General features: G+C 39.0%; 1 long non-coding RNA gene across 1 annotated transcript in view; it reads right to left on the bottom strand.

Moving 5' to 3' along the window:
- The window catches only part of LOC122791335, a 186,733-nt gene that overhangs the window by 73,078 nt on the left and 87,709 nt on the right, over positions 1-25,946 (bottom strand). The window contains exon 2 of the long non-coding RNA XR_006363138.1: positions 12,071-12,144. This is a non-coding gene — a long non-coding RNA (uncharacterized LOC122791335). The remainder of the gene's footprint in view (positions 1-12,070; positions 12,145-25,946) is intronic.

The following is a 25,946-nucleotide window of genomic DNA, read 5'->3' as shown; positions in this document are numbered from 1 at the left end:
AGTACACCATTTGGTCAGTTTAAACAGTTTCTGTATGCACTTTACAAGACAAATAAGTAGAGCAAACAATCAGAAAGATATCTGACTCATCAGTGGGCTCTGGAAAAAGCCATATACCTGGACATGATAAGATGTAGCACTTTCCACAGACAGACTTGGGTGGTTCATACCTGAACATCAGGCTCCTAGTGCTATGCTCAAGGAGGTATCATCCTCTAGCAATGGAAATGAATGCCTTCTCAGGTCCAAGGAATCATGCTCTTCCGTATACCCGCCCCTGTCTTTTGTCATACAAAAAATTCTACTAAAGGTGAAGAGAGAAAAAGCATATCTAATTATCTCTCCACTCTGGTCAAGGTGACCATGGTTCATGCTGCTGTCTTACCTGTCAGTAGCACAGACCTTGGCAATACTCTCAAAATCAACCTTATCTCTCACTCTCAAAGTTCTCAGTTTAACCCGTGGGATGATCTCCAATCAACTTGTTGCAATCATTAGTTTTGGACTGAGGTCTTACCTGTTTTGAAAAAGGTAAACAGAACTAATGCCAAAAACCTTATCTAAGTTGGTTAGATTTTCATCTTAGTTTAAAAGCATGACCATCAATATGTGTGGTGTGGGTGATCCAGCCTATAGAAGAAGATGGAGGAATAGTCACAAGTCACTGCTGTATACCTCTTACTAATATTTTTGTCTGTAGTTTAGGTTTATAGTTACTATACATGCAGTCCAGGAAACTATTAAGAAACCAAGTCCAAATTCCCAATTGCCCCAGAGAATTGTCTGGTTAAGCAACTTGCTCAAGGTCACAAAACAGGCAAATGAAAGCTGAGGGAATCAGAGCCTGTAGCACAGGATGTAGTTTGTTAATGTGGTGTGCTAACAGCCAGACTAAACCTTAAACCTCCTGTTCTTTAGCTATGAACACCCAATTAGCATTACAGATTGGAAGTGATCAACAGTCTGGGTTTTTGGTGAGTTTAGATCCAATTTTGATGGCTTGTGAAGGTTTCTTTCCTCATCATTCTAAAGTTTTGCTGAGTTTAAATGCCCTTTTGATTGACTTCTGAAGGTTTTGTTTCCACAACTCATTCTTGTGTGACAATCAGCGCTTACAAGAAAACAACATCAAGGAACATACCATGCCAACACTGGTCTCCTTTAAAAGGAAGGGAGAAATAAAAGTCATAAGTGTCATGGTCGCTGATGAAATTACAAATAGAAAGAACTCAATTAATTTAATAATTTACTTCTCAAAATAAAGTCAAGGCACTAGTACTTTTGGTTATTTTTAATGAAATTTCTTCAAATAAAGGTGAGTGAAATACATCAAGAGTGTGAAGAATTTAAATAAATGGGCTTAATACCTGAAAAAGATATGCATTGTTCATGTGTGCTAAGCCTAACCTTAACTCTTACCCTACTCCTACCCCTAGCTCCAAACCCACACACATTAGGGTATTAAAGGCCCTTTCCCTACAAAACCACTACACACACCTGTACACACTTTAAACGTACAAGTACGTACATAGTCATGCCAGCACATGCATCCTCCTCCTAGCCCTTACTCTAATCATATCCGGCAAACACATGTGCATACATAAACTTTTCAGCATTACTGACCACTCCTGCTTACCTAACATTATCTAACACTTGACATTGCATGTACTAATTATTCAACCAACAGAAAGTTCAACCAAATGTAAGGAACCCATACAGCCATCTAATTTCAAAAAACTAAATTTATACATACACATGCACACATATCTATATATATATATATATATATATATATATATATATATATATATATTGATTTATATATATAAATAAAACTGTAACCGTGACTAGGTAGTTAAGAATTATTAAAAAAATAAAAAAGCTTTTTCAAGACCAAGAAAATAAGGAGACTGAGAAAAATGCACTAGGCAAGCACTGCCGGAATTTTAAATGCTGTCTTTTCTTTGTGCTTGAACAGATAAACCAATTTGAGGGGGGACTTAAATTCCTTACTGGAATTTAGAGAGTTAAAGTGGCAGCTACTGCTCAATGCTGAGGCAGCACCTGGGTTAAATGGCAGTTTAAACATTAAATGTGCATTATGCTGGCTTAACTGAAGCACAGCCTTAAACACCTGCATATTTAAAAGCTGTTTAACATTTTTCACACCTTGCTAAATGTTCCTTTAGCACCTTGTCTTTGTTCTGTAACATATATAACCAGTCAACCTAAAAGCACACAATGTTTTTTTCTGATGAAGTCCAGTGACAAAGGACGAAAGCGCTAAAAAGTACCGGTTCGTCTCAGTCTCCTTATTTTCTTGGTCTTGAAAAACTTTTTTTATTTATATATATATATATATATATATATATATATATATATATATATATATATATATATATATATATATATATATATATATATATATACATATATACACACAGACACACACACACACACACACACATATATCTATATGCACACACAAGTGTGTGTGTGTGTGTGTGTGTGTGTGTGTGTGTGTGTGTGTATGCACACACGCAGAGGCATAGATAATATATTAAAATATTTAAAATATTTTGCTAAATTAGGCAGATGAAAAGAGTTTAGAATTCAGAACTTTCACATGCTTTTTATTTAAATAAAACATAAAAAATTCAATAAACACAAAACAAACTGCTGGTGGTACAATGGTGCAGCGTATGCCAAAATACATAATACAATGGAATTAGGGTTCAGCCTACTATCTAGATATGACAGTTCTGAAGTCGGTAGCAAAGTTTTTGTTGTGAGTGCAATACTGAACAATGTGGCATTTCCCAAACAGCTGGAGCAGCAGGTTAGCATAGGTTCATAGATAGTTACTAGGCACATAGCACACAGGCTTTCATCACCATCCCCCACTCTGGAATTATAGATAAGCTCACTAAACTAGGTATAAATCCCTATGTCACAAGATGGGTTGCCAACTGGCTCATGGACAGAACTCACACTGTGAAAGTAGCAGACTCCAAATCCGACTTCAGACCAGTGACAAGTGGAGTACCACAGGGTTCAGCCCTGGGTCCTCTCCTGTTTGGTATCTACTTCTCTGAAGTACAGACTAACACAGAAGGTCTTTTGCTAACAAAGTTTGCAGATGACTGCAAACTAGGAGCCATAATCGAAACTCCTAACGATGTGGACATACTACAAAAGATGCCTGGTGTCAAAGCCATGGCCTGAAGCTCAATGCCAAAAAGTGTATTGTCATCCCCTTTGGTAAAAACTCTGTACCCATGAACTACCACATAGCTGGTAATCTAGTTAACGCCAAAAATGTGGTAAGAGACCTTGGTGGACAGTAGTCTCTCCTTTGATAATCACATCGCCACAGTGGTCAGGAAATCCTTCTACGTGGCTCACCTCATCACAAAAGGTTTCTCATCCAGAAAAAAAGAGGTCATTGTTCCCCTCTTCTCATCACTCATTAGACCCATTATAGAGTACAATGGCCCTTTTGGTATGTACATCACAAGACATCTACAACAACTGGAAAAGCCACAGAAATACCTCACAAAGAGGATTACTGGCCTCAAACAGATGCCCTATGCAGACCTTCTCAAAGAACTCCAGCTTTACTCTGTCGCATATCGCCTACTCAGAGGCGATCTCTGCCTAACATACAAAGCTGTCAAACCCAGAGCTGTTGGACATGCTCCACTTAAAGAAATCCCAATCCCGCCGAGCTACACGCTCTAGGGACCTAAACCTTGTCACCACAGTAAACAGAACATGCTGGAGGGATAGATTCCTGTCCCAGAGACTTCCAATACTCTGGAACAGACTACCTATACATGTCAAACAGAGCTCCTCATTAGCACTCTTCAAGAAAAATCTTGATGATTGGATGGGAAATAGGAAATTCACCCCAGGGATCACTTCTGTGGCTCTGCTCAACAGGGGCACAGGAAAATAATTTTCTTGGGTGGCGAAAGCCAGGGTACATTTTTGGCTAGGCTTATAGGGCCAATAGCCTAGTACCTACCTATGAACCTATACAGTCCATCAATAAGCCTAGTCCTAATTCCCAATAGCCCCAAGGCACTATGTGATCTGCTCAAGCTCACATAGTAGCCATATAAAAACTGAGGGAATCACACCCTATACCACAAGAATTAACTTGTTAACAGCTTACTCATAGCCTTAATTCTTTGTGCCCACTGCCAAATGTGGCAGGCCTTCCATACAAACTGTGACAGAAGTAGAAGGTGTGGGTGGAAAAATCAGGTGAGGAAGACACACCAATAGCAGTGCAACAGCAGAGGCAGAAGTGGATGCAGTGCACTGCAGTAGTGGCAAAGCAGCAGGTGAGACAGACACACCAACAGCAGTGCAAAAACACAGGCAGAAATGGGTGCAGTGCACTGCAGTAGTGGCAAAGCAGCAGCATCTGGTCAACAACTATGGGGCATCTCACAGGCAGCACAGAATAAAGTGATGCTATGTAGGGCAGTACATGGAATGTCCATTCTTTGTATTAGACAAAACCATATCCATACATGTTAGAGAGTGGGCAAGGTGCAGTCATCATAACTCCCACAGTTGGTTAGGGAGAGCACAGTGACAGGTGAATAAACACTATGAGATGGCATAGGGTTACAGAAGCAGTTGATGGGACACAGTGAACTCTGAGTACAATACTACTGTCATGGGAGGTGAGGGACTCTTAGGCAGAAGCTGTCCATCAAGTCCTGTTGAGGCTATGTGGTCAGTCTGCACCTCTATTAGGGCCTGTATTGTGATGGATATAGCTGAGTCCTCCCTTTGCAGTATTGCTGACATTGCCAGTGTATCAGACTGTGCCATCATCGTCAGCCACAGGTAACCTGCTGACATCAGGCTTATGTTGGCCAGTTGTGCTGAATCCTCCACAAATGATTCCTAGAAATGCAAGAAAATATATAACACAAGATCTTCCCATACATATGCTTCTATATCCCCCTTGGCAAATATAGTACTACCATTGAAAATACAAGTTTAGCAAATGTGACATACATACCTCATTCTGCATGTTACTGCAGTTGCAGACAAGAGGCATCTGGAAAGACAAACAGTACCCTTATGCTGTGCTGACAAAGATACAAGAGGCTGAAACTTGCATATTCACAGCTAGTGGGGTTTGGCTTTATTGGCCTGAATTTCTCTAACAGACTTAAAAAAAGTCATTGGCATTCAGAACTGCCATATAGCTGCAACATCTGATGCCCTTAGAGGGTCATTTGCATATATCCCATGTTACCTCTATTACAAGAGGTTTCAATACAACACACCTTTCGGCCACCTAACCTGGACTGAAACACTAAAGGTGGAGGGATGTCCATATTCATTAAGGATATCCACACATCCAGGCTAGTTGCTCAACATAATGCATCCGAAATTATCCAAGTGCAACTAACACTGGGCAAGACTGCAATCCAGGTTGTAGCTTGTTACAGATCCCCCACCATGCCCGGGATTGCCACTCTTCATTTCTTAAGATACTGGAAAATATTAAGGTACAACCCAATACCTTAATTATGGGTGATTTCAACTACCCCACCATCAAATTGCAAAACTACTCATGTACCAACTCATTTGCTCAACGATTTCTGGAATTCATAAATTACATCACCTTGGATCAGCTTATCCACACCCCCACCAGGGGAGCCAATATCCTGGACCTGGTCATTACCAATATGGGTAACCGGTGTTCCATGCCACAGGTCAACTCCTCGCTGGTCAGATCCAACCACAAGCTAATCACCTTAGACATCCATATCCCACCCCCACCCCCCATTAAGGAAACCACCGTCCAAAACTACTCCAAAGCCAACTTCATGCATCTTAAGACAGAAGTGGTAAACTTCACGACACCCATACAGACACAAAATAGAGGTATGACTGCTGAATCTTACACAAATGCTGTGTATAAGCACATACACGAGTGCATGGATCATGCCATCCCCAACAGAACCAAGATGCTATCCTCCAAAAAAAGGAAGCCAATCTGGTGGTCCCCTGCCATAAACAAACTCCACAACAGAAGGAAGAAGCTGTTGCAAAAAAAGAGTAAAATCCCAAGATTGGAGAAACTCCCTGGTCAGCCTCAGCAAGAAGTTGAGATCCCTCATAAAATCCTCCAAAGCCAGTTATGAAAATAAAATCACCACTGATTCTAAAGACAACCACAAAGCATTCTACAGCTATGTCAAGAATCTCAATGGCAACACTCAGATCTGCTCTGAGCTACAGCACAATGGCATTAAATATACAGAACCAACCGATATTGCCAGTATCCTGGCAGATAGGTTCAGTGCTAACTTTACCCCCCTCTCACCCTCCAAAGGGCCCATCTTAATACTGGAAGAATGCAAAGCCCCTGTAATCATGGATGAACAAAGCCAAGAACACAGGATCCATGGGACCAGATAACAACCCAGGCTGCATACTGCACGAACTACAGAACAAACTGGCACCCCATCTAAGTACCATGTTCATTCATAGATTCACCTCAGGCTATGTGCCTACTTAATGGCACACAGCGATGGTTATCCTACTCCACAAAGGGTGTGCCACCACAGACCCCAGAAACTACCACCCCATTAGCCTGACGAGCCTGGTCTGCAAGGCCATGGAACATATCATCTTGGACTTATAAACAAAGACATAGGTAATCTCCAAACCCTGGACCCCACTCAGTTTGGGTTTGTAAAAGGTAGATCATGTCTACTAAACCTGACTGACTTCTTTGAAGCAGTCACTAGCGCCGTAGATGAGGGCAAGGTAGTGCACACAGCCTATCTTGACCTTGCCAAGGCTTTCAATACCATCCCCCACTCTGGAATTATAGATAAACTCACTAAACTGGGCATAAATCCCTACATCAAAAAGATGGGTGGCCAACTGGCTCACTGATAGAACCCACACAGTAAAAGTAGCCATCTCCAGGTCTGACTTAAGACCAGTGATGAGTGGAGTACCACAGGGTTCTGTCCTGGGTCCTATCCTGTTCGGCATCTACTTCTCTGAAGTACAGGCCAACACAGAAGGTCTTTGGCTAACAAAGTTCGCAGATGACTGCAAACAGGGAGCCATAATAAAATCACGTAATAATGTAGACATTCTACAAAAGGGCCTCAGAGAGACAAATGCTTGGTGTCAAAGTCATGGCCTCAACCTCAGTGCCAAGAAGTGCATTGTCATCCTCTTAAGGAAAAACTCAGTACCCATGAACTACCACATAGGTGGACAGTAGTCTCTCCTTTGATAACCACATCGCCTCACTAGTCAGGAAATCCTTCTATGTGGCACATGTCATCACAAAAGGGTTATCCTCTAGAAAAAAGGAGGCCATTGTTCCTCTCTACTCATCCCCTCATCAGACTCATTTTAGAGTTCAATGCCCCGTTTGACATGCATCTCACAGGACACCTACAACAATTGGAAAGGCCACAGAAATACCTCACTAAGAGGATTACCGGCCTCAAACAGATGCCATATGCAGACCATTTAAAAAAAACTCCAGCTCTACTCCATCGCATATTACCTACTCAGAGGTGATCTCTGCCTAACATACAAAGCTATGTCAAACCCAGAGCTGTTGGACATGTTACACTTAAAGAAATCCCAATCTCTCCGAACCACATGCTCCAGAGACCTAAACCTTGTCACCACAATAAACAGAACATGCTGGAGGGATAGCTTCCTATCCCAGAGATTTTCCATACTCTGGAACAAACTACCCATTCATGTCAATCAAAGTTATTTAATGGCCCTTTAAGAAAAATCTTGACGACTGGATGGGAAATAGAAAATTCACCCTGGGGATAATGTCTGTGGCACTGCTTGGGTGGCGAAAGCCAGGGAACATTTTTGGCTAGGCTTATATAGGCCCCAGGCCGATAGCCTAGTACCTACCTATAAACATATGCAGATGGGTTTTGATCAGTCCTTCCCTTCAAATACATTGGAGGGAGTTATGCTGTAATGTACCAGATATTAATAACCTGGTGTGTCCAATTGAAATAGTGGTGCCTGGTGTCAGCACAACTCCTATATCAAAGCCACCCCCTTTTATGAGGGACCACTCCCTCTTCTGGCAAGTGTTACCAAAAACTCCTCATCTTTGATGATATACTTATGTCTGGAGGCCATACCCTGCAGTGAACTTAAGTGTTGCAATGTCCAATGCATTTTCCTTTTCACAAAGTATCATATCATTAATTCTCCACTAAACCGGTTACAGGAATCTATCATGGCCATATATACACAGTATTCAAATTATGCACTGGTCCCTGCAAAATATGGTTCAGACGTTGCTTGTCTCTTGTAGTGTTGTCCTGGAGGTACATGAACTGTGTGCAGAAGATATAAAGTAACAGCTCATTCTCCCAGATTAACTTTTTCTAGGTGTAGTCTCCCTTGGGTGGTCATGTTCATACATGTACACTTTTGGGAAGAATATGACAATCACTGTGTGCACACTGCATGGCATGGGATGACCACCTTCTCCCATTAATCAGCTGTTTATGTATCATTACTGTTGCTCTGCACAGTCTTGCCACCTGTTCAATATTTCTGTACTGTACCCATGGGCACAGGGTCCCTCACCCACATATACATCTCTGTCAGTCACTCATCCATACATACATCTCTGTCAGCCACTGTGCTATGCAGAAACTATAGTCATGCCACAAGATGTGGATCTGGATCACCAATCCTTCGGTGCCATGCTCTTTAGTCTGCTGCCATTGTGCATGGTTTCCCTCCTCCAAAATCACAGATAGTGCAGTGCCATGTCAGTGTTCTGGGCTCCCAGTTGCAAGTACATCACACCATCTGTCTCAGTGAGACAGAAATCCAAGCACAGGGTTTTCTGGTCTGGCTGATGCTTTTTATCAGATAAGACTCCTTCCTAAACTCTATATAGGGATGCAATTTTACAGACACTCTCTTGAAACTGTATTCCACAGCTGTGAAGTATTGGGTGATGTTGCTGTCATTTTCTTTCTAATAAGGGCCATTTAGTGCAGCAGTTATGCCATTAAGGCTACTTAGTACTGTTGTTTCTAAATCAGTACTGTAATGCATTACTCTAACCAGAAGTGCTGGGGAAGCCATGTGTGTCACAATGATCATGAGGCTTGTGACCAATATGCTCATACATATGGCTTGTATAAGCCAATAGTGCTAGGGCACTGCACTATGAGCTATAGTAGGGATGTCAGGCATCACACATTCTGGTAAGCAGTGCAGACATTGTTACAGTGACCTGATGTGGCACCACCCTGATCACTTACTGGAGTCAGAGGTTAGAGACAGACAGCCAAAAATGTATTTTAACTTTTTTAATGTTTCCAGTACTAGTTTGTTCTGATATGTTACCTAGTTTATACATTAACTAGGAGTGTATTTTGCTTTGCAGTGCTGGAGAAGTGGAAATTGAACATAACTGGATGTTGCAAAAGATGGGGGACACTTCCTTGGAAATGACTATGGGTGTCATATGTGGTAGCCCATTATACAACTACAATTGTGCTGCTGTGTGTGTATGTAATAACTTTTTCCCATTGTGTTGCCCTTCTGCAGTTTCCATTGGAGTGGGTTGGATTGGGGGGGGGGCATGTTTGCCTCTGTCTGCCTGCACCACTTGAGTGTCTGGTGCTGAGTCATCAGTAACTGCTAGGGCTACCTTCTCAGTAGGGTGATGATAGTTACCTTGCTGATGGTGACCCACAGAGGTCACTGGTGCCTTGAAAACCCACTTCTTGGTGGAGGAAGACAAATATTCTTCTTCCAAGAGTGGTCTGGAGAGGTCTGCCATGGTCTAACATCATTAGGTGTGGAGGCTGGTGGCACCAAGGTGTGGTGGCATCTGGATGCCCACCTCAGCAACATGGAGCTTCTTTTGGCATGGCTCATGGAATTGCATGCCTGACAGGACCCACCCATTGAGCCATATGAGAATCAACCAGCCTCTAGCATCAGCCACCCAGGTGAGTTATATTTGGGTTTGTTGCCTAATAGTCTGGCTTGACTTCAAGACTTCTAACTATGCCAGGATCCTGCCCTAGCCCTATCCTGGTATTTTCTTTCCCTTATGTGCCATTCCCCATTCCTTACTCACTGTCTGACCCTTCTGATCACCAGTTATTCAATATCTGTGTACCTGTGTCCATCCATTGATTCTGCCACATGATGTCCGTCTGTCATCCCTCTCTGTTTGTGCCGATGTTTATGTTTGCCTGTCTGCCCCATTACCTCACCTTCACCCTCTATTCCATTCAAAACCTTAATTCGTTACAATGTTCACTTTCCTTGTCTTTCTTTTTTGTGTATAAAAATGGGCTTTTTCAAAACAAACAAAAATGATTACCTTTCTTTCTCCCCTGTTTCATACCTCATGGTTAGCCTTGTACATTTCCTCAGTTTGCTGTTCTCCCCTTTCCTACTTTTGTATTTTCTCATATCCTCTCCCATTTGTAAGATGAACAGGATTGGCACTTTGATGTGCAGCCACACAATGATCTATTCGATGACCAGATAAGCACAAGGTGCATCTATGCATTATTACATTGCATGAGTGAGTATGCACTGACTTGGCTGCTCTAGTATCCCTTTATTGTGATGTTGTAACATCATTCATATGCCCTAATGTAGTGCTCCTTAATCCATGACACAGCCAAGTGTGCTTCTCCCATTAGCACTACATTTTTGTTTATTATACAAGCCTTTGCACTGAGTGCTGGTGCTATTGAATGCCTAATACACATCTGAATAACTATACAGCTTGCTGCACAGGGACTCTCTTGAAAAGCAGTGCTGTGCAGAGTGTCGAACATCCCTACAAATCTCAGTCTTAAAGGAGAACCGGACCCACAGACAAAAAACATGTTTATTTCATCATGGTTTGGTGTTTCCTACATTTCAACACCACTCCAGGACTATTTACAGGTTTTTAAATAATTTTATACCTAATTTATGCATCTGACCACAAGGGGTCTAGCATCTTGAAGTGATCCTGATTTAGCTTGCCTCCAGGTATCCCACAATACAATGCTTGTCTGTAAAAAAAATTACATCATGCAAGCCCCTTTCTTCTTAAAGCTCCTGTCACTGCATTGATTTTACATGCATGCACTGCTGTCTTTCAATTAGTTTTACGTAACATTTCATGCCGTTCAATGACTACTTAAAACACACAGCGCAAATGCCAATGAACACACTTTCAAAGTGGTTTTTACTGCTGCTTCTTTTTAGAATGGCTAAATTGCAGTCTTTTGTGAAGCCTGAATTGTACTACTTTGACTCATCTCCCATCCCCTTCACAACTAACTTCCCTAGCTGTCAAAGTGCTAAGGGTAATTTGAGCAGTTACCTGCTGTGATTGACAACTCATAGCAGGAGACTTGACTTGTACTATTCTTTGTTATAGCGTTTACTTTCTGTATATGCATGGGAAGGACCGGGGAGGTGTGACATCACAGCATGGGTAGGTTTTTAGGATGGTTGTGGTGATGTCAGTCTGGGGAGGAAACTGGCTAGAAAACTACTAGTACTCATTGGCCTTGATGACATCAATGAATTAGAGAATGCAGCAAGCTTTTCCAGGGTGAGATAAAAGTTTTTTGAAAGTGAAACCACCACAGTATGGTAATGGACTGTTCTAGTGGAGAGAAAGTCAATTTAAAATATTTTAAATGCTGTGTTGTTGTTTATTTATAGCAGGGACTGTAAATAGGGAGAAAAAGGACAGAGAAGTTGAGCATTTAGTTACAGAATCCCGTTGTTGTCCTTTAATGTTTTTGTATGCACCCCTGGTGTAGGTTTGTGGTTTAAATTGCTCTGCACTGGGTTAACACCTATATCTCATTATCAGATAAATAAAACACATCATTGTTTACCCTCCTCTTCTTTAACACTGGACTTCTCAATGTGATGCTTATTGTCCACACACTATGCAGATATGCGAAATATACATATAAGCTGATGATATTTCTAATGTGTCTATAGTAATGAGAAGCTTTGATATCATCATCTTTTGACTTACCATCAATAATTATTTTCTCTCTCCACTCTTGCTGCAGTCTTCTTTGCTGATCTTCAAGTTCCAGCTCCTGAGCACTAAATACATAAGAAAGTATTCAGTCAGTAATAGACCAACAAAATTATAGCAACTGGTTAACAACAAATAAGCATTTTCAACTGTTATATGCAGAGCCAATCATGGCCAAATGGGGCCCTAGGCAGGGTAATGGATCAGCCCCCACGCCCCACAGCCATTACAGTGTTCCATTACTTGGCTCCCTGTCTCCCCAGTAACCATAAACAATGTTCATACATGTTAGTGTGCATCTCCCAGGTCATTGGCTGCTCTACTTAAAAAGTGTATAGTTTTCTTTCTAAAGATGGTGCTAGGACAATGTCTTAAAACTGAGGTTTCTGGTGCTTTCTGTTCTTTACAAAAGTCTCTCATGAAAACCTAAAGCCCTGCTGTGTTTACAAAACTTTAGAACTGGGGCTTCTTTTATTTACCACAGATTTTTTTGTAGCAAAGCCAAACCCCCGCCCCCATCCAATACAAGCCCTAAGAAGTTGTTTAGATCATTTAGTGCTGGGATCTAGCTCTGGTTATATGCATAGAATGAGATACTTTAAGTCAAGCTTCAAATAACATTAATCTAATTTTTGATTGTGAACACTAGTATAAATGCAGACCCACTAAAACATGCACATAACAGCTGATGCTGTTTATGAATTTAACTACATAATTTGCAGGCACTATTACAGTGCTGAAAACTCTATGTTGTAGACTCCCATTCTCAGCCTTCAAAAACAGTCCACACTGAAACTTTGTTCTGCCACCTCTGAAATATCACAATGATTTTTTTTGTATTTTCTTCTCAATGCCAGAAAGCTTGTTATATTAAAAACATGTTCACTTTCCTTTATTTCACACATCTGCTGTTCTTATCTTTACCACAAGACAGTTAAGGAAATTGGTATCCTCTGATATTCAATTACTGTTTTTTTCCCAAACCACATTTAGAAAAGTTACTTTGCTGCAAGCCACAATGATTGCATACTCCTCTTTGTTTTAAGTTCTGAGAAAAGGAACAACTGCCACTTGTTTTACTATTATCAGCATTTTCTTGGTAGAATGGCTTATTTATGTCCATTGTTTTTATTATACAGAGACTCTGCTTAACACGTCATCCCATCACCATGATAATATATTTATTTTTATGAGTGTTCCAGAACAGAAGTAGGCAAATGGAAATCAAACACCAGTATCCAGGCCTAAAGTCTGTCCCATTAACAATGATACTTTACAGCCTCTTAATGTCTAGTGAAACTGGAATATAAACAGTGGAGCAGAATGTTTCCTGCACAATAGGACATGGGCTGTAAGTCTGCAAATTTTAATTTTTTTGCTGGAAACTTAAAGTTGCTACCTTTTTAGATGCTCACAGCAGGACATTTGTTACTAAAATAGTATGAATTTGTAGGATCGTCCCTGCCACGGACAAAGAAAAATGGCATAATGTCATTTTATTTCCAAGCTTTAGAGTTGTTTTTTGTAGAATTTTGTTTGCCATTTCATATAGCATTAAGGAATTTCATGCACAGTATAATAATTTTCTGCAATATTTATAAGATATCTAGCAAAAATTATTATCCTAAACCTTTGCCATGCTACATTGTTTTCATACGGGATAAATTAGACTAGATCAGGACTGTCCTGTAAAACAGGGACAGGTCATATATTGCTTCATAGCATTAAGTGTGTGCAGTGAGGAGTGCGTGTTTTGAATATGCTTCATAATTAGAGATGCATAAGGGTTATGTGATTGCCAAAAACCTCAGATTTGGCTGGTTTATGAAAATTCACTTTGCAAGCTAGTTTTAGCAAATGGGGCAAGAGACAGAGGAGATATGGAAAAAACATGTTAAACTGTCAGACAATGAGAAAAAGAAGCAAAGTAAGACTTTGGTAATGGTACCAACAACAACAAATGTTTAACATATTTGTGGCTACTTGGGGTGGTAGTTTTTGTTGTGGTTTTCTTACATGCCTAGCTTCCATAGGCAAATGAGGAAATAGAAAGAGAGACAAGAGTGGAAGGAAGAAAAAATCAGAAGTGAAGGCAGAAAGTCAAACTTGAATAAAGAAAGGTGGTGTGAAGTAGAAGTTTCTACTATAAAATGCAGCGGAAGGTCTACAGGCAGAAACAGGGTGGGGAAAGAAAAATACAAACTTCAGAGTCAGATATATATATATATATATATATATATATATATATATATATATATAAATAATAACTAAGAGAACGCTGAAAATGATTGTTTTATCATTTGTCTTACACCAGCTGCTTCCGGAGTATTTGCAGACAGGAAGACAAGAACAAGACAAGCAGCAGATATGCACTGCAAAGAAAAATTTCTGTTTGGGCCGGTAGTATTTTTTTTTTAAACAAAACATTTAGTTCCACTTTGAAGGAAAATGGACTGTCAAGCAAGCAATGAAAGATGGGGAAAAGGCAGGTCAGAATATGGCTATCTTTTCAACTAGTACAGTGATACTGAACACTGGCCAAAATAGCTTAAGCATCCTTCAATATCTTCTACTATGTACAACCACACAAACTGTATAATAAAGTCAAAAAGAAAATAATGTGTGGATATTGAAATATTTCTGATAGGCTGCCTTAAATAATAGATAATTATTCAAATAGTCATTACATAAACAAGTCAACCCCTGCCTACCCTGACAAATTACAATTTTCATGACATTATGTGGGCAGTGCACATTGGGCAGGGATCTTTCCCACTTCAAAGTCCATAATTGTGGGAACTGTGTGAAGACAATCCTGGTGGTGAAATACTGTGGACAGGTGCTGACTTAGTAAAAGGAATAACCACACACGCACACACACACACACACACACACACACACACACACACACACACACACACACACACACACACACACACACACACACACACACACACACAGCACACACACACACACACACACACACACACACACACACACACACACACACAAAGTACTTATCAAAACAAAGATGTGATAGGGCACCGCGACTCTACAGCACCATTGAAGAATGAAGTCACAAGACAAGTAAATCCCTAGCAGGGTTCCACCTGATCCAGTATGAATAGTTATAAAGAGTGCATGCAAAAACAGCAAATGAAGAAAAGAAAAACATGTCAACTGAGTATTTACTGTGTGGGAGGGGGAGCTACCTTAGTAAGTCAAATAATTAGACAAACAAAATATTTGCAGAAATCAGAAAAAAAACACATCTCTGCATTAACAAAGAAGGAACAGGGGTGTGAAATAGAAACTTCTATCACAGAATGGAGCAAAAGGTATATAGGCAAAAATAGGGTGGGAAAAGAAAAACGCAATCACCACTTACTTACCTGAAAGTAATTGGACTTGCAAGTGCTGCTTACACAGATATTTTTTTCAGCTCTTCTACTCCAGTGATTTAGCCCATTCCATTCATCCCCTTCCTAATGCTCATGCTTACTCTGCCTCCTTACCCTACTCTCAATTCCTAGCCACCCCCATTTACTGTACTTTTCTAGTCATCCATCTCCTGCCACCCACATCAATAACCAATCCAATTAACAGAACATCTCTCCCCTTACACCAAGCTCCTCCCACTTTACAACTCCCTTAAACGTCTACGTCACTCCTTTCTCAGCCTCACTTAATATATTTTTCCAGACCCAAAACCATGGATCAATCTCAAACATTTTTTTACTGCACAAATGATGACCCACAACTAAATCATTTAAATGCATTTTACAATACATAAAAAACACAAGTCCTCTCTGCTTTAATTCTTTTCCCTTATTTTCTTTTCCCTTTCACTTACCCCTCCTCATCTACAGAAGTACTTACCAAGCTGATGTTCTTACTGCTACTCCTACTATTACATCTCATATCACTAGCCCGTTACCTCCTATCAGCAATCTGTTTAACAATATTAAAAATAACCACTACTCAGATTTTCTGCTACCTAGTACATGCTACTCTGACTTTAGTATATCTCCATCTCTTTAAACAGCACAAACCACACACTTCTTCAAAAACTTTACTGTTACTCAGAAACTACCACCAAATAAACCAAGTCTAGGTCCAAAGTTCAAATATAAACGGCTCAACTCATACTCCCCTATATTCCCCCCACGTACTCCTATGTGGTGACATACATTCTAACCCAAGCCCCTCATACATAACTACACCGCCAGCCCACACTTACCCTCAAAAATACATCTAGCATACATCTATATGCTGCCACTCTTAGAAGCATTTGTAATACATTGCCAGATCTCCATGCCTAGACAGAGTTCAATACTGTCCTGATGTACTGGTCATAACTGCAACATGGCTAAGTCAAGAATACAAGGATGAGGAAATGATTCCTCCAGGACATAGTATAATAAGACTAGACAGGACTAGGAAAAAAGGTGGGGGCATAGTCACCATCTATAAAAAAATAACTCAGCCTCTATGTCCAGTCTGATTACCCCATAATTTAAAACTTCAGAGGTCCTAACATCATCACTCAAACTAAATACACATATTGTATTATATAGTGTATTATAGATATCTACAGACCCTCCTGGTAACAATATTGGCAGAATTTCTTTCCTGGGTCTCATCAAATATTTAAGCAATAACCGACGACGTGGTGTGGTATGTTGAAGATTTACCCATGGTTGGTGTGGTTTATTCATGAAGGCAATGCCCGAGTGATTAAACAAAGGCAACCGTGGGTAAATCTTCAATATACCACAGCAACGGAGTCGGTTATTGCTATTATACAATACATTACTTAAGAAAAACAAAACTTACTTTTCTTAAATAATGTCATTGTATAACAGCGGATTGCTGTTCTTCCACCGGTTGTGGTATACTGCTTCTGCATTTTGATGTACTGCGCATGCGTATGGGACTTGCATTTCCATGCATACCCAGTACATCAATGCTTTGAAACGGAAGCAACGGAGAAAAGAAAGCTTCCATTGCTCCATTTTCTCTCTCTTTTTTTTATTGTAAAAAAAAAAAAAAAAAGGTTTTGGGGCAGTTTATACTAATGGAAAAAAGTCCGGGCGACCAGACTTTTTTCCGTTGGTATATTGTGGGATTTACAATGGGCACGATGGTTGGGCTGGCCAATCAGCATGCACGTTTTAGAGTATTAATAGGGAGACATTGTATAATTTGCAAGAAACTATCATAATGGGCGATCTCAACATTGATTGGCTAACCGCAGATAATGAAACCCCTAAAAATGCCATCAATCTATACAGCTTCAGTTAGCTCATCTCAACCCCAATCAGATGCAACAAACTGACAAGTAAAAATTGATCAGATACTGACCTATAACCCAAAAGACATTATTAAAGCTGATACCCTCTCAAACATCCTAAGTGATGATAATAATGCTCACAACCTCTCCTCCTCCTCCCAGCCTGAATCATTTATCTCCAATCTTAAATCAGTGATCTGGAAGGTACTACAAAACTTTACACCCGAAAGAAGCCTTAGCCCTGTTTAACATGACACTCATGAATATATTAGTCACACTCTCATTAGAACTAAAAGAATTAATACCAACCCTGCTCCTTGGCTGTCTAAAGGTACCAAAACAATTAAAGAAAAAATATGATAATGCATGGAAAACATGGTGGAAGTACAATATATCCAGCTTTCAATTATACAAAAATAAGAAATGCTACTAAAAACAAGATCAGAACTTCAAAAAACCTACCATACTAGACTACAAACTGAGAACCAAAGTAATCCTAAAGCTTTCTGGTCAGCCATAAATCATCTCCTAAATCCGGTTAACTCATAACAGCTTTCCCCATGTTTAAATAATGCAACAAGTAGTATTGCTAACCATTTCAACACTCATTCACTCCTACCATTACTCCCACTTATAAAACCATAAAGTAGCCAAAAGATCTTTACCTTCCAAATATTACCTACTGCTACGATCAGGAAGCTAATCCTCAAACTCAAGCCTACCACCCTGGCCCCAGATAAAATACCAGCTGAATATATTAAACTAGCAGAAGATACATTATCATACCCATTGTCACTCCTAATAAATCAGTTATTTAAGGAAGGATGTGTTCCCACACTTTGGAAAAAAAATCATATATCTTCCCTCTGCACAAAGGAGGAAAATCCAATGACATTTTATAATGACATGCCTATAGAAAATGCATTTGTAGACAAGTCCTCAACTTTTTTTTTTACTGACAACAACCTTCTCACCCCAACGCAGCATGGCTTCTGCTCACACCACAGCACTGCAACTGCACTTCTAAACATTATCACTGCAGTCAACCAGCGAAGGAATAACAGAGACTCAGTCCCAGCGATACTCTTGGATTTGTTCAAGGCATTTGATACCATATCCCATCAGAAACTATTACTTAACCTATCTTCAGTAAGTCTCGTCTCATCCCATTAGAAGCTATTACTTAACGTATCTTCAGTAAGTCTAGTCTCAGCCCATTAGAAGCTATTACTTAACCTATCTTCAGTAAGTCTTGTCTCATCCCATTAGAAGCTATTACTTAACGTATCTTCAGTAAGTCTAGTCTCAGCCCATTAGAAGCTATTACTTAACCTATCTTCAGTAAGTCTCATCTCATCCCATTAGAAGCTATTACTTAACTTATCTTCAGTAAGTCTAGTCTCAGCCCATTAGAAGCTATTACTTAACCTATCTTCAGTAAGTCTCGTCTCATCCCATTAGAAGCTATTACTTAACCTATCTTCAGTGTCTCATCTCATCCCATTAGGAGCTATTACTTAACATATCTTCAGTAAGTCTAGTCTCAGCCCATTAGAAGATATTACTTAACCTATCTTCAGTAAGTCTCGTCTCATCCCATTAGACGCCATTACTTAACCTATCTTTAGTAAGTCTCGTCTCATCCCATTTGAAGCTATTACTTAACCTATCTTCAGTAAGTCTCGTCTCATCCCATTAGACGCTATTACTTAACCTATCTTCAGTAAGTCTAGTCTCAGCCCATTAGAAGCTATTACTTAACCTATCTTCAGTAAGTCTCGTCTCATCCCATTAGACGCTATTACTTAACCTATCTTCAGTAAGTCTCGTCTCATCCCATTAGAAGCTATTACTTAACCTATCTTCAGTAAGTCTAGTCTCATCCCATTAGAAGCTATTACTTAACCTATCTTCAGTAAGTCTCGTCTCATCCCATTAGAAGCTATTACTTAACCTATCTTCAGTGTCTCATCTCATCCCATTAGAAGCTATTACTTAACCTATCTTCAGTAAGTCTCGTCTCATTCCATTAGAAGCTATTACTTAACCTATCTTCAGTAAGTCTCGTCTCATCCCATTACAAGCTATTACTTAACGTATCTTCAGTAAGTCTAGTCTCAGCCCATTAGAAGCTATTACTTAACCTATCTTCAGTAAGTCTTGTCTCATCCCATTAGACACTATTACTTAACCTATCTTCAGTGTCTCATCTCATCCCATTAGAAGCTATTACTTAACGTATCTTCAGTAAGTCTAGTCTCAGCCCATTAGAAGATATTACTTAACCTATCTTCAGTAAGTCTCGTCTCATCCCATTAGATGCCATTACTTAACCTATCTTCAGTAAGTCTCGTCTCATCCCATTTGAAGCTATTACTTAACCTATCTTCAGTAAGTCTCTTCTCATCCCATTAGACGCTATTACTTAACCTATCTTCAGTAAGTCTAGTCTCATCCCATTAGAAGCTATTACTTAACCTATCTTCAGTAAGTCTCGTCTCATCCCATTAGACGCTATTACTTAACCTATCTTCAGTAAGTCTCGTCTCATCCCATTAGATGTTATTACTTAACGTATCTTCAGTAAGTCTAGTCTCAGCCCATTAGAAGATATTACTTAACCTATCTTCAGTAAGTCTCGTCTCATCCCATTACAAGCTATTACTTAACGTATCTTCAGTAAGTCTAGTCTCATCCCATTAGAAGCTATTACTTAACCTATCTTCAGTAAGTCTCGTCTCATCCCATTAGACGCTATTACTTAACCTATCTTCATTAGTTTCAGTCTCATCATCATTATTGTGGTTCACAGCTACCTGTCAAAGGATGCAGGCAGTTGAATGGTAAAACATCTCCACCTTTATCTCTGCAACAGTTGGAATCCCCAAAGCTCAATATTAAGTCCTATACTGTTTAACATCTTCACCAATGATATGCACACTGCATCTAAACATGGATCCATCATACTGTATGCAGATGACTCCACACTAATCTGTTCTGCACATATTCTGGAAAAACTGTAACATCTAACTCGAGAATCCCTTACCTCTGTTGAGGCATGGCTAACAGACTCACAATTAATATTGCCCCTCCCCAAGAAAAACAAAACTGATTCGCTACTAATACACAGCAATTTACCACCACTTCCTCCAGTAATACTGTAATACAACTAGCAACCAACACCAAGCTATTAGGAGTCATCACTGATGATTGTCTGAAATTTGACCATCACATAAAACAGGCAAAAAAGAGAACTCACCAAAAACTAGGGATCCTCTACAAGATCAAACCATACTTAACAAAGCTAGAACAACCATGATACCTTCTTTCCTTCTCTCTATCCTTCTTTATGTTGCCCCATACTCATCGACCTGCATTTCACGTCACTCTCCTCAATGGACCAGTGTTATAATAAAATAGTCAAATTTGCCTCAAACCACAGATACAGAACTCAATTCTGTATACCGCAAAGAAAAATTCTGTGGCTTGAGCTACCGCACTAACTCGCACATAATTAGCGACTATCCACACACTCATATCCCTCCCTGAAGAGCCCCTAATAAACATGTTCTATTAGTATAACCCCACTAGACCACTACCATTAGGCTGTTACTGACTGTTAGCAAGTCCAAGAACTCCACTGGGGACACACTGTACTCCTTTTATATTGCAAAAATTTGGAATTGTATACCCAGAGTTCTTAGACTGATAATGCTAAATCCTTCAAAAATTAGCTAAAGCAATATCTATCCCATACATGGTTATGCTCATGCACTACTCCTGGCTGAGTCCTTACTCTAACACTACCAATAAACTAATTTGTGTTCTTCTCTACTCTGTCTTCTCCCCATTATCAGCTTCTACCTAACTCTCCTTGTCAGCCTTAACTGCCACAACTCTTAATATATCTTGGAAAACATATAGTACATCTAAATTTCAATTATGTAAATATTTTTTAGTTATTTTATATATATATATATATATATATATATATATATATATATATATATATATATATATCTATATACACACACACACAGAGAGAGAGAGAGAAAGACACGCACACCTTACAAAATGCTTTGCTTGCTTATATGTTTCTATGACATATTGTCTTAAATACATGTATGTTATCTGTCTAACTTTTAACTACCATTTAACTTTTCTCCCCAGGCCTCTGCTGACAAGGGACATCTGTTTGCCTAGACTGACAAACCCAGAAACAAATGTAATTGAATAAATAAATAAATAAATAAATTGATGCTGACATGCTATGGCCAGTGCATCTGTGGTAGGTTTCATTGTGTATAGCACAAAGAATTTAATAAGGAAAGAGGAAACTGTGTTTTATTTATTTATTGACATTTGTTTACCAGGAAAGTTCGACTTAGTAATAAATACACATTTTCAGCAGAGGCTCCGTGAGAAAAGCTCCAGAAAGTTAAATGTTAAATAAAACACTAATACAAATGTAATTAAAAAAAGCATATATACATATAGTTTGTTAATAAAATATGTAGTATATAATAAAGCAGGAGGAGACAGTAGTGATGTAAAAATAAATAAAAAAATTATGATTAAATATGATAATCAGTATATCCAAAAGTATGAGAAGTATAGCCTACTACATTAGGAAATAAAAATAAAAATATACACGTCCACTCTAACAGTGGGGAGAGGGCAGGTGTTGAAAGGTATAGATACTATGATGAGAGGTTATATTAGTATGTAAAGTATTTGTTAATACAGATCACACAGGTGAGGTGTGTGGATATAGTCATGAGTTAGTGATAAATTCTTTGAGAGAGGACTTAAATACAAGGAATCTAGCTGTAGTTCTGATTAAATTTGGGATAGAGTTCCATAGTTTGGATATGCAGTGTGAGTATAACCTTTGCCCCATACTTTTTTGGGTTTATACATTTCAAGCAGTTTTTGTCTTGAGAATGCAGAGGGGGATCTGGGAGATGGTGATGAAGTACTGAGGAGATAGAAGGGCAGTTAGAGGGGTTATGTATTATTTTATGGGTTAGAAGAAGTTGTGTATGTGCTAGTTAATGTTGGAGTTCTAACCAGCTGAGAACACGTAACACAGAGCAATGATGAGCTTTAGGTGGCAGGTTAGCTGCAAATTTAGCTGTCTTATTGTAGCATTGCTCCAATTGTGATTTAAAAGAGATCTGGATGTTAGTCAAATAGATGAGCCATAAAGAAGAGAGGGTAAAAGACAAGTGTCAGGTTGGGTGATTCTGCTAGAAAAAGTAATAAACTTATTTGTTCTATATAGTAGACCTAACTTTTGAGGAGTTATTTTTATATAGTTTTGTCAAACATTAAGTTGTCATCTATGGTGACTTCAAGCAATTTGGCATGGGTAACTACTTGAATTGTATTGTTTAAAGAGGTAATGTGGAAGTTAATTTTAGCATTGGCATGGAACTTTGGAAAAAGAGTAGTTCAGTCTTTTGGGGATTAAGTAAAAGATGGTTTTGATATAGTCAAAGTTCAACTGAGTTCAAGGCATTTTGTGTCATGAATTGTAGTTGTAGTGGGCTGTCCGATGTACAGATGAGAGTTGAGTCATCAGAATAAGGCAAGCTGCTGAGAAGAGGTATATAGGTTATTGATGAAAATGTTAAAGAACAGTAGGCCGAGAACTGAGTCTTGAGCTATACCCATTTTAACTAGAAGAGGAGAGAGCCATTTGACAGACTGATATCTTTCAAACAGGTAGTTAGTGAACCATAGAAGAGTTGGTTTAGAAAGGCCCAGACAGGACATTTGAGTCAGAAGTTTCTCATGTGACACTGTCAAAGGCTTTGGTGAAATCTAGAAGAAAGGAATAGGTAAACTTTCCTTGGTCTCTAGCCTTATTAATGGTGACAGAAAAGTTGAGGAGAGCTGTAGTGCTGCTATGACTTGAATGGAAACCATGTTGTGTTGGTGTTAGGGGATTATTTTGCAAGAGGTACTGAAGGAGTTATTTATGAATATGCTTTTTCAGGATCTTAGAGGGGCGGGGGCAAAATAGCAATTGGTCTAAAGTTAGGGATTTCAGAGGAGTTTTGCCCTTTATGGAGGGGAATAATGAAGATTTTTTCCACAGGGCATGGAATGGAAGTTAATGGAAGATAATCAAAAGAAGCTATGCATGAGAAGTTACTTAACATATTCTAAAAATGCTCTAAATAAAACACTAGCCAGTGACATTTGATTATTATGCTGAGTCTTACCAAGGCTTTGAACATATTCATCCATTTATAAATTACTTTAACATTTAAACTCTAGCAACCTTTCACCCAACCACAAGCACAGACCAATCCAAAATCATTCAGATCCTTAGTACCCCACTATTATAGTGCTATTAAAGTCAAGGAATTGTACAAAAAAATTGCAATCTGTTATTTGTAGTCAAGTACATTTGAAGTAGTGTCTTGGGGAGCAATAAGGTGAAGAGGACTGCAACAATGCACATAACCAAGGTCATTAGTGAATGTTGTCAATCAATGAGCCCACAACCAAGGCCATTAAATGAGCCCACAACCAAGGCCATTAATGAGCCCACAGCCAAGGCCATTAATGGAAGGTATTAGCTCACAACCAAGGCCAATAATGAAAGGTGTTAATTAACGAGCCTACAACCTAGGCCATTAATGAAAGGTGTTAATTAATGAGCCCACAACCAAGGCCATTAATGAAAGGTGTTAATTAATGAGCCCACAACCAAGGCCATTAATGAAAGGTGTTAATTAATGAGCCCACAACCAAGGCCATTAATGAAAGGTGTTAATTAATGAGAACACAACCAAGGCCATTAATGAAAGGCGTTAATGAGCCCAGAACCAAGGCTATTAATGAAAGGTGTTAATTAATGAGCCCACAACCAAGGTCATTAATGAAAGATGCTAATTGTTGAGCACATAACCATGCACATAATCATAGTCATTAATGAGAGTTGTTAACTGCTGCTTTAATTTTATGCAAGTCTGGGTCAATTTCTTATGGAAATGGCTACATCCTAATATGTTCCAGAAGAACTTTTACTCAGTTGTTGTCAAGCTAGACCTCTACTATGCCACTTGTAGGAGTGTTTGAAAGTCTACAGTACTTACTAGGGAGAAAGAGAGATGGACAAATGGGCCACTAGGCAGGATAAGGGACCAGGACCCCTCATCTATATCAGTATCCCTTTACTTGTGCAGCTCTCCTCTGTTACAATAAAGTAATGTTCACATTTATTAATGTATATATTATTTTATTTTTTTACAGTGATTACAAATATTTGGATGTAATTCAATATTTTTATTTTAAATTATAATAGAAAAGACATTTGGGACCACTTACCAATTAAAAATAGACTCAAAATAAGCAACAGTAAACTGCTGTCTTGAAATTCATGTTTATTTAAAGTGGACCTAACAAGTCAATCAACTAAATAAGACTTTGTTAAATAGACATGGTTAAGTTTTCACTTAATTTCTTGTTTGCCTGTACCATGACAATTGCTGTTGTGCATCCAATTGCCAGAGGCATCATGCAGTTGTACATTTTCAGTGGGATGAAAATCTCCAAATCTGTAGGTCAGAGATATTACTAGGGCAAGCAAATGGCATACATCTCAACTGTAATCTAAGCCCAAATGAACTTCGCATGTAAGGCAGGTGCAAACGGCCAGAAAGCAAAGTTCAAATCCAAAATCTCAACTATCCCTGTGACTCAGTTTTTAGCTATATCTCTCTTCATGCTTCCTAAAACTGGTGACCTTTGGAGACATGGTGGTAAATTATTCTAAATAAATAATGACAGTAATTAAGAGTGACAGACTTCTTTTACTTCAGAAAATGTACATTCATTACATTTGTCTTATTCTGTCAATGCCTCAAGTTAATAGTACTAATATTTTGGAAGTGTCCCTGATTATTTCCAGATTTCTCCCTGAATTTGTGGAGATTTTTCCCTGATTCATTGAGAGCTATTGGGGACATGATAAGCAGGTATTGCTGATGCAGGAGTGTAGAAATGGAATTAATTTCTGAAGCCAGGAGAACACTGCTGAAATGAATGCTGATATAGCTAAAGTGCTCTGCATGTTTTTTTTTGTGGTCTTTAACTTTGAGAAGACCATTGTTTTTACTCGTTAATTATTAAATCGCAACTAAAACAGTGATACATCTGCACATACATTAACATAAAAGAAAACTAAAACCACAGTAACATTTTTTCACACAGTGTATGCATTTTCCTTTCTGCAATTGGTATTAACTGTAATATTCTATAAATTGTTCAATTCCTTCCCATAAACATCACTCCTGCTCTGAACATTATTCTGCTTGTATTGTTTATTACATATAGTCAATTATACAATGACCCCCCCATTAATATTCAAAAACGTGCACACTGATTGGCCAGCATGCCAGTTGTAAATCCCACAATATACCAACGGAAAAAGGTCCGGTCACCCAGACTTTTTTCCGTTGGTATAAAGTGTCCAAAACCTTTTTTTTTAATTAAAAAAAATAAAAATAAAAAACCAGACCAACGGAGACTTTCTTTTCTCTGTTGCTTCCGTTTCAAAGCATT

This window comes from Protopterus annectens, chromosome 17.part0, assembly GCF_019279795.1.
Source record: "Protopterus annectens isolate FY-2018-M chromosome 17.part0, PAN1.0, whole genome shotgun sequence".
Classification (NCBI taxonomy): domain Eukaryota; kingdom Metazoa; phylum Chordata; order Ceratodontiformes; family Protopteridae; genus Protopterus; species Protopterus annectens.
This window is presented reverse-complemented; position numbering and strand designations above follow the sequence as displayed.